This window comes from Dendrobates tinctorius, unplaced genomic scaffold (genome assembly GCF_039654945.1).
Source record: "Dendrobates tinctorius isolate UK_male_01 unplaced genomic scaffold, ASM3965494v1 ptg000233l, whole genome shotgun sequence".
Taxonomy (NCBI): domain Eukaryota; kingdom Metazoa; phylum Chordata; class Amphibia; order Anura; family Dendrobatidae; genus Dendrobates; species Dendrobates tinctorius.
This window is the reverse complement of record NW_027361900.1, coordinates 5,982,945-5,989,956: the sequence shown is the minus strand read 5'-3', so window position 1 is coordinate 5,989,956 and position 7,012 is coordinate 5,982,945. Positions and strand designations below refer to the sequence as shown.

Genomic DNA, 7,012 nt, shown 5'->3' with positions numbered 1-7,012 from the left:
ATTCTCTTTGATGAACTGTGATTCACTTACATTCCCTATGAAGGACTGTAATCCACCTACATTCCCTTTGAAGGACTGTAATCCACCTACATTCCCTATGAAGGACTGTAATCCACCTATATTCCATATGAAGGACTGTAATTCACCTACGTACCCTATGAAGGACTGTAGTCCACCTACATTACCTTTGATGGACTGTGATTCACTTACATTCCCTTTGAAGGACTGTAATCCACCTACATTCCCTATGAAGGACTGTAATCCACCTATATTCTCTATGAAGGACTGTAATCCACCTATATTCCATATGAAGGACTGTAATCCACCTACGTACCCTATGAAGGACTGTAGTCCACCTACATTACCTTTGAATGACTGTATTCCACCTACATTCCTTTGGAAGGACTGTAACTCGCCTACATTGCATTCCCTTTGAAGGACTCTAATCCACCTACATTCCCTTTGAAGGACTGTAATCCACCTACATTCCCTCTGAAGGACTGTAATCCACCTACGTTCCCTTTGAAGGACTGTATTCCACCTACGTTCTGTTGGAAGGACTGTAATCCACCTGCAGTACATTCCCTTTAAAGGACTGTAATCCATGTACATTACCTTGGAAGGACTGTAATCTACCTACAGTACATTTCCTTTGAAGGACTGTAATCCATCTACATTCCCTTTGAAGGACTGTAATCCATCTACATTCCCTTTGAAGGACTGCAATCCACCTACATTCTATTTGAAGGACTGAAATCCACCTACATTCCCTATGAAGGACTTTGAAGGACTGTAATCCATCCACAATCCTTTTGAAGAAACGTAATCCACCTACATTCCCTTTGAAGGACTGTAATCCACCTATATTCCCTTTGAAGGAATGTAAACCACCTATATTCCCTTTGAAGGACTGTAATCCACCTACATTCCCTTTGATGGACTGTAAACCACCTATATTCCCTTTGAAGGTCTGTAATCCACCTACATTCCCTTTGAAGGACTGTAATCCACCTACATTCCCTTTGAAGGACTGTAATGCACCTATATTCCCTTTGAAGGACTGCAATCCACCTACATTCCCTTTGAAGGACTGAAATCCACCTACATTCCCTATGAAGGACTGTAAACCACCTATATTCCCTTTGAAGGACTGTAATCCACCTACATTCCCTTTGAAGGACTGTAATCCACCTATATTCCCTTTGAAGGACTGTAAACCACCTATATTCCCTTTGAAGGACTGTAATCCACCTACATTCCCTTTGAAGGACAGTAATCCACCTACATTCCCATTGAAGGACTGAAATCCATCTACATTCCCTATGAAGGACTGTAATCCACCTACGTTCCCTTTGAAGGACTGTAATCCACCTATATTCCCTTTGAAGGACAGTAATCCACCTATATTCCCTTTGAAGGACAGTAATCCACCTACATTCCCTTTGAAGGACTGAAATCCACCTACATTCCCTATGAAGGACTGTAATCCACCTACGTTCCCTATGAAGGACTGTAATCCACCTACATTCCCTATGAAGGACTTTGAAGGACTGTAATCCACCTACATTCCCTTTGTATGACTGTAATCCACCTACATTCCCTTTAAAGGACTGTAATCCACCTACGTTCTTTTTGAAGGACTATAATCCCCCTGCATTCCCTTTGAAGCAATGGGATGAAATTGAATGGGAGGAGACACAGATTAGATATTAGAAAAAACTTTTTGACAGTTAGAGTGATCAATGTCAATTTTAATATCAATGTATTTCTGGGGTCTTACATGCATACTCTGTATATGAAAATGCTGTCTCATGATAATGATTACCTATAACCTTATTCTTCATAAGAACTTGTACGTGATGGATAAACTGTTTACTGCACCCAGTTGGACATTGAAACTACACGTCCACATATTAGGTAGATACTGGGGCCATAAATGCTTACTAAGACAGGTTAATGAGGCTAATTGAGCTATAAACAGTCATGAGGATAGATAAATGAGAATGATATTGGGATCTTGTGTAATTTACCCAAGACCTATTAAAGCTTTCAGCACGTCTACACAAATACTAATAATTAACAGCCGAGTACAATCTGATTGGTTAACGAATATGAATATGATTGGTTGGAACCATTTATGCTTACTGTTGAATGATCAATTGTCCAATGAAATGTGATGATGTAATGTTACCGCCTACTCAAATGAGCATATAAGCTACCTAATTAAATCAGGAAAGGGGGAACATCCTGCAGATACATACCCTGTCTCTGTGTGTGTTTGTTCTCCGCTACTCGAGTAGGCCTCAGACCATAATCTGGCAACCTTCCAGCATATCGATCTCCCGTTGAGAGATAAAGATCAAATCACAAACTCATCAGTTGGCGTCCCTGGGTGGGCTGGTTACAACAGAAGACCCCAGTATCCTGAAATCCGGCACCCGCAGACTGACGGCCTAGAGGACACACAGATCAAAATCACCGGTGAAGGTAAGAGCCATTGATTCTTACAAATTCTGTGTCTCCCCTCTGCTAAATGCTCTGAACCGGCTTTTGGGGTACAGTATAGTCTGTCTTCTTACATACCAGCGCTAAGAACCGTAGAATATCCTTGTGATACATAATACGTATGCTGGAGGGAGAAACCTAAAAGCTGCTACGTATGATTGCGCATGAATGATTGAACCAACCTTGAGGGTACTAGGAATTCTTTACTGTGTTTTTGCCCCTTGGGAGCGTCTCTCCATGGTAACTGGCTTGCCAGGATTCATGTGAGGACACGTCTCTGGCGGCATACGCATAAAGAAGGCTGCGTACGTCCTCTTGGAGAGTGCTAGAGGTACTATTACGGTGTTAAAACGCCGTTACAGACAGGATAGGTCTATCCACCTTCTATTCTGTCTGATACGCACAAACTGCCCTCTAATGGTGCTAAAGAACTTTGAGGTAGTAGGGATTACATTAGCCTGCATACTAATGATAGCTTTAGTCTTCTGGTTGATAAATAAGATCTCTGAGTATACAAGGCTCAGCAGGTTTAGTTGAGGGAAAAGATTTTTACTGGGCTAATAAGAAAATTTGGGGCACATTAGTCTGCCTATAGTTAATTGGATTTGCTCTCTGGTTGATAGATAGAATTGCTGAATACGTTAGGACTAATTGTAGAGAAGTGCCATCTCATACTGAGTACGTAGAGATTTAGTGTTAGATGACCAGGAGGGTCATGGCCAGACCACTAAATAGTTAACCTTCTTATCAAGGTTCCCATGGGTTTGATACCTATCAACTGACCAGTTTCAGTTTAGGACACGCAAGTTCAAACATTGAGCGGGAACCTCATATAACAACGGTATGCAGTCTATGTTGGCATAGATATTTGCTAAGCACAGTGATAAAGAAGAAGTACACTTGTTGAGATGTGGGCACACAGGAATAGCGTATATTAAGAGAATAAGTGAATAGCAACCAGAGAAAGAGGCAGATAGAGAGATACGGTCTAGGTGCGGCCTGTACATTGAGTTAGCGAAGTGCAGTCAGTACGGGTCCGCAAGCCATAGGCATTTTACACTTTAGGACAAGCCAGGAGAATTTTTCGCCCCAATACAGTCAAGTATCAACCAGAAAACATAGATAGGATTTTTAGCAGGAGCACCAGGAGGTGATAAGCTTAAGCAGTTAACAGTTTACTGAATCTGTGTGAAGGAATGTGAATGACCTTTGAGACTCTCTGCTGATAAGTGGAAGTGCATGATCTCTTGTGTGAAATTCTGTTGTATTGCTTGCCGCGTGTGTGTGTGTGTGCCAGATATTCCATGAGAAAATGTCGTGCCCTAATTGCACATTTGGATTAATGTTGCTTATATCTCCTGACGGTTGGAGAATTGTCAAAATTATACCAGGAGGGTATATCCAACAGCTCACTGGTTTTGGATTTCTGTCAGACAGATTTCCAGAGTATAAAGTGTTTAGGCTCAATGTGCATGGTATTCCTGCAATTCCCTGGGTCGACGGAATTTCATTAAGTGACATAGAAAATTACAATCTTGTCAGATGTCCATTAAATAATGGTCAACCAGAGATGTACCTGGTTGAAGCGCAGCTTGCTGCTCTGCTCACTGGATTCACATTATAGCATAATACGTATTTGTAGAAGGTGTACAGCTAGTTTTTCATAATGTCAAGTTTTTTTAGAATGCATGTTGATAAGAAAAAAAGGAGAGGCAGATGTTCAAGGTACAACGTTGCCTTTGACTTGAAGCAGTGTTAGATATTCATGGAAGGCAATTGTCAGGTAGTAAAGATAAGGAATGCTTTTAGTATGTGATAGAAAGGAAAAAAAAAAAAAAGAGGAAATCCCGTTATATGTGTAATGGAAATCCACCACTCTGCCACCTATTCGGTATTAATATGGTGATTTCCAAAGGGGGGGAGAAGAGAGGAGAGTCAGCTATTTTTAAATATTTTTAATCCATAAAGGTATCTCTCATTAATCTGGATTTTGAGTTTTTTCTTTCGGAAGGTCCAAGAACCTGGTTGTATGGCGATCACACAGCATGAGATAGTAGAAAGTAGAACCACTCCTCCCTCATAACTCTACAGGGGAGGTGGAGTTGACGGCACTCATTGAGGCGTTTAGGGGGCTTTAAGGTAAGCAAGACACCACATATACAAGTCATTGTTTTCAGGTGAACCCACAACTGCAGCCCCATATGGGGAGGAAAGGTCTTTTCTTACATCAACAGGCCCTGGAAGAGGTTGCCATAGTGAAAGTGAGGGTACATATGAGAAGGAACCCGTGGAGCACGAAGCAAACAAAGTGGCTGGGAATCAGCCAGAAGACCAAGGTACTGGGAGACCCCTGAGGCGCCTCCACTGGTCATGGTGAGCATTAAAGATAACCAGTTAGACTTAAGTATCTTACAGGCTCTGACTCGGTCACCAACCGGGGAAGAGACTGAAGTCTGGTCGGAAGCTGGAGCTCAGAACCGTGGATGGTGGGACAGTGGGTATGTTTGCCAAAATCCTTGCACCATGTGATGGCTCATGACTCAACGCACGTGAGTGAAGACAAAAAACTATGTGCTCTGAAGAAAGATGCTGGGTCCACCTGTTTAGCTTTACATTAACATAGATTAGATGCGCACAACACAGATAGACTAGAAAGATGCCATAGACATACACGTGCGCCTGGGCCCTCCTATCCGTTTCAATGACTGCAGATTGACTTCATACAGGCTGCCCAAGGTAAGATGTATGAAGTATGTGCTCGTGTGTGTTGATCTCTTTTCAGGGGACTGGAGGCCTTCCTGATGTCAGAAGCTACCACAACTGAGGTACTCTTTTGTCCACATAGATGTTGTGACTATTTGACAACCCCTGCAGCAGGTCCGGAGTCCAAAAGGGACTCCCATTTGTGTATAAATAAGTTTTTTGATTCTATTTTAGTTAATCCAGACATTGGTTGCTGACCAAAAGACACGAAGACCACTGGAGCCACTGGTTGATGGTCCCCGCTAAGCCACATCCGTAGAGTTAAACGGAAGACCGGTCTACACAAGCTACTATGAGGTCCTGGAGTGGAAGAATATGGGTCCTGTCCCTGATGATGTTGGCAGCTCTACTGCAAGAAGGACAAATGGACGAGACACTTCAGAACAGCACATCAGTAACCTTGTGGTTTGACACCAAGGCAGCAACAGCTACATTTAGGATGGACTTGTGTCAGATAGTGAAGTGTCAATGGAATCTTAAATTTGGGAAGAAGAGTAGCAACCCCAATTATAAATATCTAACAGGAGTTGAAGGGGCGGTGGTATATATCTGTGTAACTAGACCTGGAAATGAGAACTGTAATTCTTGGTCAGATGCAGCTTGGAACACGGGAACGTCATGGGGGTATAAGCCAGAGGAAGCCATGACTCGTGTTAGTTCATCAGGAAAGCCTCTCCTCAAGAGGATGAATATTGCTGTACCCATTCCAAAATGGGGTTGTGATCCAGAGGTTTTGGACTGGAGATTCTCTTGCAATCCTCTCCTCATAACACTGGATGAACCCTCTCTTGGAGATGAAGGTCTCTATGTATTGGGACTGTATACCCCAGGTAGACAGGTTCAGCAGGGAACATTTTGGTTAAAAGCTGTTCCTGCACAGGACAAGGAACAAGAGAAGGACAAACCCCAAAGGTCAGGAGAAATGTTGGATGTTGATGGAATTGGAGAATTAGGCTATGAGGAGAAGTTAGCCGTAGAAACAGGCTACACAGAGAGGAATGAATGGTTGCTATGGATGAAGTATACTACAGAGCAAAATAACAAAACTGATTGTATTGCATGTGCAACCGCTAGGCCCCATTTAGGGACTATTCCCCTCAGATATTCAGAACAGGATCAAGTAGACTTACAGTGTATTCTAGCTTTGTATAATGCCACATATGACCCTAGTGATAATGTTCTGTGTCAATCTCTATCAGTCCGGTATCCAATAGCAAAAATTGATCAGGTGCCACCTAGAGTTTATGCATATCCAGGTGACTACACTTGCTTCCTGAGAACAGGACCAGGAAGATGGGTAGGAAATCTAACTTCAGAGTTTTGTCACAACACCATCCCAATAAATACAGATACAGGAGGGTTTAAAGCCAGTTGGTTTCAAAACCAAACTATAGCAAGGAGTGACATATGGTGGTTATGTGGAGATATGAAATTGAGGCCTAGGTTGCCACCAAGTTGGGTTGGCAGCTGTGCTCTAGTTCAAGTGCTCATGCCATTTAAAATAATTTCATCAGAAGAGATTAAAGGAGGTGGAATGAATGTTGAAACCCTACACAGAAATAGAAGGTCAGTACCTGCTGGGTCCTTTGATCCTAGAGTTTATATAGACAATATAGGGGTACCCAGAGGGGTACCGGATGAGTACAAGGCCAGGAACCAGATAGCAGCAGGTTTTGAATCAATTTTCTTTTGGTGGGTGACAATTAATAAAAATGTGGATTGGATAAATTATATTTATTATAAT

The 7,012-nt window shown here is 42.3% G+C and overlaps 1 long non-coding RNA gene across 1 annotated transcript; it reads left to right on the top strand.

Annotated features, from left to right (window-relative positions):
• The first annotated feature begins 1,770 nt into the window (after nt 1-1,770).
• On the top strand, nt 1,771-6,255 carry LOC141060229 (uncharacterized). Its single transcript, XR_012222689.1, has 2 exons — nt 1,771-2,487; nt 5,443-6,255. It is a non-coding gene; the product is annotated as an uncharacterized lncRNA (long non-coding RNA).
• Nucleotides 6,256-7,012: the final 757 nt, after the last annotated feature.